We start from the raw sequence: 7500 nt of genomic DNA, 5'->3' as shown, positions 1-7500 counted from the left end.
TTATTTTCTTTCTTGAAATTAGATTTTCTCTTTCCTTCATCATCATCATCTCCTCCTACGCCTATTGACGCAAAGGGCCTCGGTTAGATTTCGCCAGTCGTCTCTATCTTGAGCTTTCAAATCAATACTTCTCCATTTCATCATATCCTACTTCACGCTTCATAGTACTCAACCATGTAGGCCTGAGTCTTCCAACTCTTCTAGTGACTTGTGGGGTCCAATTAAATGTTTGGTGAACTAATCTCTCTTGGGGAGTCCGAATAACATGACCAAACCATCTCCATCTACCCCTAACCATGATCTCATCCACATATGGCACTCGAGCGATCTCTATTGCAGTTTAGTTTCTAATCCTGTCCTGCCATTTAATTCACAATACTCTTCCGAAGGGTTTGTTCTCAAATCTACAAAATCTGTTGAATATTGTTTCATTGTTATACCCCGACTCATGTCCATACAGTAACACCGACCACACTAAACTGATATATAGCCTGATTTTTATATGGAATTTTAGGCGATTTCATTTCCAAATTTTAATTAACCTTGCAATTGTCTGATTTGCTTTTTTTTTTAATCTTTCATTGAATTCCAATTCTAAAGACCCTGTATTACATATAGTTCCAAAACATTTGAATGATTCTACCTCATTAATCCTTTCCCCCACCAATGATATTTCATCTTCCATTGCATATTCCGTTCTCGTCATCTCTGCCTTTCTTGAGCCCAACCTCATGTGATATTTCATGCATTCTAGTAAGTAAGCTTTGCAAGTCCTCTGGTGTTCCGCTAATAAGGAAAGCATCATCAGCATACTCTAGATCAGCTAATTTCGTATTACCAATCCAGTCCAATCCTTTGCCACCATCTTCAACTGTTCTATGCATTAAAAAATCCATGAGGAGGATAAACAACATAAGTGACAACACTTTCCCTTTTGGTACTCCATTGTTCACTGGAAATTCATTTGACAGGACTCCACTAGCATTATTTTTGCACTTACTGTGCTCATGAACAGACTTAATCAAATTTACATATTTAAGAGGAACTCCATAATAATGCAGGACTATGGTCAAAATTGGCCGGTGCATACAATCAAAGGCTTTTTCATAGTCTACAAATGTCATCAAAAGTGGATTTCTACATTCTACATATTGCTGTACAACGTCTAGAAATAAAAATTTATTCAGTACAACTTCTACCTTTTCTAAATCCTGCTTGTTCATCTCTCAGTATTTCACTAACATTTTCTCTAGTCTATTTATAATAAGCATACTATATATTTTCATGATAACTGACGTAAGTGTGATGCCTCTTTAATTATTGTAATCCGTCAGATCTCCCTTTTTTGGCCATTTTCACCAACACTCGTGGCTCCCATTCATCAGGTTTAGCCTCTTCACGTCACATTCTATAAAATAATCTTGTATGCTGGGAGTGACTTCATTTTCGGCCAATATCATCTCGGCAATGATTCCATCGTATCCAGGGGCTTTCCATCTCTTGATTTGTTTAAGGATTTCTTCTGCTTCAAACATACTGAATTCATTCATGGGCGTATCAAGGTCTTCCTCAGTTTCAGGTATGTCATTCAAATTATTCCCATCATATCTCCTATTCATGACCTCCCAAAATTGTTCCATCCAACGTTGCCTTTCTTCATCTTCAGTTGTTATAACAGATCCATCTTTTTTTTTTGGATGGGTATATGCTGGTTCTTCTTTGCCCAAGTCGAGATTTCATTAACAATTCTATGAGAAATTCTTACACCATAGCAACTCCCTGAATTCATAGCTTTGTCAGCCTCGTCTGCTTTCCTGTCTAAATTTTCTCTCCAGACATTCCAACTTTTCTTTTAAGCTCAATATCAATACTAGAGTACTTGGCATCCTCTACCTTGTAATTTTCATTACTTCCTCAAAAACTTTCAACAATAAATTTCTGTCTTTGTCTTCTTGTTATGGTATCACAAGTATCATTTGATATCCATGGCTTTCTCCTTGTAACTGGTATGTCCCAAAACTTTCCTACAAATTAACAATATATGTTCTTACTATCACATTCTTCATTAATTGTCGGTTCTTCTTCTCTCAAAGTCTCAACACTGCAAATAGATTCCTACATTCAATTGCAAATGTTTCTCTGTGCTCTTCCTCTATAAGCTTAGTTGTATCAAACCTAAGTATTCTATCTACATTTCTGGTGGGTGCTTTCAGTTTTAATTTCAGTGTAGCAAGGAGAAGCTGGTGATCACTATCAATACCTGCACCTCTATAGCTTCTTACATTTCTCAGAGCCCATCTTCTTTCTATTTGATTTTTTGTAATTGCCACATGGGGAAGTCAATGTATATTTGTGTATGTCCTTGGACTGGAAAAAGAGTACCTCCAACAACAAGATTGTTTGTTAAATAAAAACTTATAAAATGTGCTCCATTTTCATTTGCAATTTTGCCAAGTCCCTCAACACCCATCACATTCTCTATACCTTGATTCATTCTTCCAATTTTAGCATTGGGGTCAACATTCATGATTTTCATATCTCTTTGGGATCTCATCTATGACACTCTGCTGTTCTTCATAAGTATTCGTCTTTTCTTTCGTCAGGGGCACCATTTGTTGGTGCATAGCATACTAAAATGCTCATTTTGCACTGCTTTGATTTACACTTTCTTTTCTTAAATCTAGACAAATTTTACATCTCATCATTCTATGGTCGCTTGACTTAAATTGTTTAACACTATTACATCTTAGCTAAATTAACTTCTTCACTGAGAATAAAATCTATCTAGCTTTTCGCTTCTGCATTCAGGCTTCTCCATGTCCGTTTTCTATGTTCCTTCATATATAAGAAAAAAAAAAAAAGTGTTCATGACTTTCAAGATTCTTTTTTTTCAGCAAATTCTACGAGAACGTCTCTTCTGGCATTTATTGTGTATAATCCAAATTTGCTTACAGCTTATTTTTCTCTCTTCTTTAGACCTAGCCTACTTTAACATTGAAATCACACAAAATGTAAACCAAGCCAATGTTTTTCAAGATATCTCCAGACCTCATAAAAAATATTTTTCTCCCTCTATATAGGATGTTCTTGGTACATAAGTTTGAATGGTCTTATACTCCTTATTTAGTTTAATAATCAATCTTGCAATTCTATCACTAACACTGAAATTCTTCCATGTTCGAGCAAGATTTTTATTAATAAATAAATCTACTCCATTTCATATCTTATTTTCAAGTTCTCTGAAGGAAAATATATAACCCTCTAAACTAATTTTACTCAATACTATTATATCCCATTTTATCTATTTCAGCTCTTCTAGTAACACGATAAGACCATCTTCCTTAAACGGGGTCCTGACACTGTGTTGCGAGGTTCAGTTTCCAAAGGCGGCCAGTTCTATTTCAGGGCAGTAGGATGTATTTACCCACAACATTGAGCAGTTGTTCCTCTGCCAGTGGGGACTGGGGGCCGAGACAGCTTGTTATATTCATGTCTGGGGTTTAGGCCAGTTTTTTTTTTTTCTTTTTTTTTCTCTATAACCATTATGGCCATTGCATGAGAAGGTGGCCTAACAATTCATTTGATGGAAGAGATTTCACAATAGTAAAACTAGCTGAATTTCGCACAAAATATTTGCAAGAATGCTCTATATCAACAGCTTGGAAAAAACCTTATTATTATATCAATTCACAAAAAGGTAGACACAAAAGAACTGAAAAATTACCGTCCAATAAGTTTACTCTCCGTAACTTATAAAATATTTACAAAGATCTTATTAGGTCGAATAGAAAGACAGCTAGACTTTAATCAACCAAAAGAATAGGTAGGTTTTAGAAGTGAGTATTGAACACCTGACCATATCCACGTTATTAACCAGCTATTGGAAAAATCAACAAAGCATGACAAACCACTAAGTATGGAATTTATAGACGAATGAGAAAGTTTTTGATTCTATCGAAACTGCTGCAGTAATGAAAACCCTTCAAAGACAAGGAATGGATGAATCTTTATTACAACAAGTAAAGATATCTATATGTGAAGTTGCAGCAATCCTAAAATTACATAAAGAGATAGTAAGAAAATTCTAATTGAAAAGCGAGTTCTAAATTATTCACAGTGTGACTAGAGGAAGCTTTTAAGAAATTAGACTAGAATGTTGGAATTAATATTAATGTGGAATACCTTGAACATCTTTAGATTTGTAGAAGACGACATAGTTCTATTTTGTGAATCATGGGAGTTATTGCAAAGGATCATAGATGATTTGTATGGGAAAGCAGAAATGTAGGACTGAAAATTAATATGAGCAAAATTAAGATAATTTTCAACAAAAATGCAGTGACAATAAATAAGGGTTATGGATGAACTCTAGTCTAGAGATTACTATTGAATTTAGGTACTAAGGACAAACAGTAAATATTTCTCCAATACATGAGACCGAAATTAAAAGAAGAATAAGCATAGAAAGGAGAGATTTTGGTAAACCAAATGAGATAATGAAAAGTAAAACGTCACTTTCTCTAAAAGAAAAGTATTCAATCACATCGTCCTACCAGTATCAACTTATGCATCAGAGACTTATACCCTTACTAAAGCCTTAGAACATGAGCTAGTTACAACTCAAAAAGCTATGGAAAAATTAATGATGGAATTACAATAAGAAACAGAAAAAGAGCAACATGGACACGAGAGCAAACTAAAGCAAAGGATATTCTAACACCTAAGAAAACGAAATGGACGTGACCAAGACATACATTAAGAAATACTGGTAATAGATGGACAAAAAGAAAAACAGAATGGTTCTCTAGAGATTACAACCGAAGCAGGGGAAGGAGACGACGACGAAGGATTGACGAGCTAAGAAAATTTGCGGGTATAGACTGGCAATGAAAGACCACAAACATACGAGAGTGGAGAGACATGCTTGAGGCCTTTATCCTGCAGTGGACTAGCAATGACTGATGATTATGATAATATATATATATAATTATATATATATATATATATATATATATATATATATATATATAATTATATATATATACATATATATACATATATATACATACATATATATATATATATATATATATATATAATATTTATATATATATATATATATATATAATATATATATATAAATATATATATATATAAAATATATATATATATATATATATATAATATATATATATATATATATATATAATATATATATATATATATATATATATATAAATATATATATATATATATATAATATATATATATATATAAATATATATATATATATATATATATATATAAATATATATATATATATATATATATATATATACTGTATACAATACATATATATATATATATATATATATGCTTATGTATATGTTTATGTAAATATACATCTATATATGCAACTTTGTATATGTTGCACCTTAGCTAATAATAAAATAATAATAATAATAATAATATAAACATAAACATAAACATAAACATAAACATAAAAATAATAATAATAATAATAATAATAATAATAATAGTAAGTTAACAATACTATCTCAATCTATAAATAACGTCACCATCCAACTCCCAGGAATAAAAACAAAACATTATCTTGTATTATCCTAAAAATATCCAAAGTTTACCTTAAAATGATATAAGCCTTTTCAATGTCAAAGCATTAATAAACTTACTTAGTAGTATTACGAAAATTGATCAGCTGTGTGCACCTCACACAACGCACGGCAGAATGTTTACAATTAGAAGCATTAGGAGAGGAGGAGCATAAATTCTATAATTAATTCAAGGACGCGTCTCTCTCTCTCTCTCTCTCTCTCTCTCTCTCTCTCTCTCTCTCTCTCTCTCTCTCTCTCTCTCTCGGGGAGAGAGAGAGATATTGTAAACAACATATTGACATGTACACCTGCCCAAAATATTAATTCGGCGGAGTAATGTTTTTTGTTATGTTACAAGGCCATTTGATTCTTATGATCGATCTCATTGTCGTCCTTTTCGCTAAAATTTAAATCTTCAATCGACTTATTGCTTCTAGTTTACTCAAGAGCCCGGTTAAGATAAATCTTTTAAAGTTATCTATGAACTTGATTTAAACTTCTTTCAAAATCACTTCCTATCAATTTTATTTTTCTCTACACCGGACACTCGCATACTAAAGACCAAGCGTACTGCGACTACAAATAAAAAAAGAAATAAAAAATCATTCTCTGTATCTTGAAGTTCACAAAGAAAGTCATGTGACCTTTTACATAAGGCATCGCACATTCATAAGTGTTCGTGTGCAGATGAATTTGCATTGCAATTAACTGTAACAATTGCTTCAAGTGGCACTGCAATGTTCGTTCAGGGTCATATTTGTCTTAAGTAAATCTTTTTCTCTTGTTTTTCCTAAACAGATTCAGCCAAACATACATTAAATTCTATTTTCCGTAGCACTGTGAACAACAACACATTCGTGATAATAAAAAGAATAATAAAAATAATAACAACAACAAGAGCAATCAGAGATTTCTGACCTACGCCAAAGGTTAATGGAGTCGCCCATGGCCTAAGATCCATCTGTGGTGGAAACTTCGTCAAAATAAGTTTATTTGTTTTGACGTTATCTTTAAAATGACGAAAAATGGAAATCTGGATCTAGAATCCGGATCTGGATCTTCTACAAAATTTAATGGGGTCGTTCATGGGCTAAGATCTATCAGTGGTGAAAATTTCGTCAAAATCCGTCGAGTAGTTTTGATGTAATCCCGTTCTTTAAAATAATGAAAAATACACATCCGGTTCTAGAATCCGGATCAGGATCCCGATCATCTCCAAAATCTAATAGGGTCGTTCATGACCTTAGATCTATTTGTGGTGAAAATTCCGTCAAAATCCGTTCAGTAGTTTTGACGTAATCCTGTCCAGAGACAAATAATCATATAAATAAATAGACTCTAAAACATAACCTCCTTGGCGGAGGTAATAATAATAATAGCTATACCATCTGAATCCCTCCCCACGGAAATTTCTCTAAGTAAAATATTGGGTGGCTCAGGGCACTTCCACGGTTCTCCGGTTCTAAGAGCCCTTACACGAAGGTGCATTATACTGCACATCCTACTAAAAACTAACCAGGGCAAAAGACATCGATGTATAAAAGGATCAGAGTTCTTGAAAGCCACCATATTCCTCATATTTCTTATACCTGTATTTTCATGGGAGATCGATCCGTGGCACTGAAATCACCATTTACCTTACCTTGCATAATTATATAATTTAATTCATTACTTTTATATGCAGTGATGGCCGAGTGGTTAAGGCGTCTGACTAGAAATCAGATGGGATCTTCCCGCGTAGGTTCGAATCCTACTCACTGCGAAATGTGAAAGTTTTGAATACGATGTGCCAGTGCCACTGACTAGAACTAGGAGATAACCTTGCGTAGACTTTGGCGTCGACATCACCGTGTGGCGACCGCAGTTGAACGATCGTTTCCAAAAC

The 7500-nt window shown here is 33.4% G+C and overlaps 1 non-coding gene across 1 annotated transcript; it reads left to right on the top strand.

Annotated features, from left to right (window-relative positions):
• The first annotated feature begins 7295 nt into the window (after positions 1–7295).
• Positions 7296–7377, top strand: TRNAS-AGA (transfer RNA serine (anticodon AGA)). The gene has a single exon. It is a non-coding gene; the product is annotated as a tRNA-Ser (tRNA).
• The last annotated feature ends 123 nt before the right edge of the window (positions 7378–7500 follow it).

This window comes from Palaemon carinicauda, chromosome 31 (genome assembly GCF_036898095.1).
Source record: "Palaemon carinicauda isolate YSFRI2023 chromosome 31, ASM3689809v2, whole genome shotgun sequence".
NCBI classification, from domain to species: Eukaryota; Metazoa; Arthropoda; class Malacostraca; order Decapoda; family Palaemonidae; genus Palaemon; species Palaemon carinicauda.
This window is presented reverse-complemented; position numbering and strand designations above follow the sequence as displayed.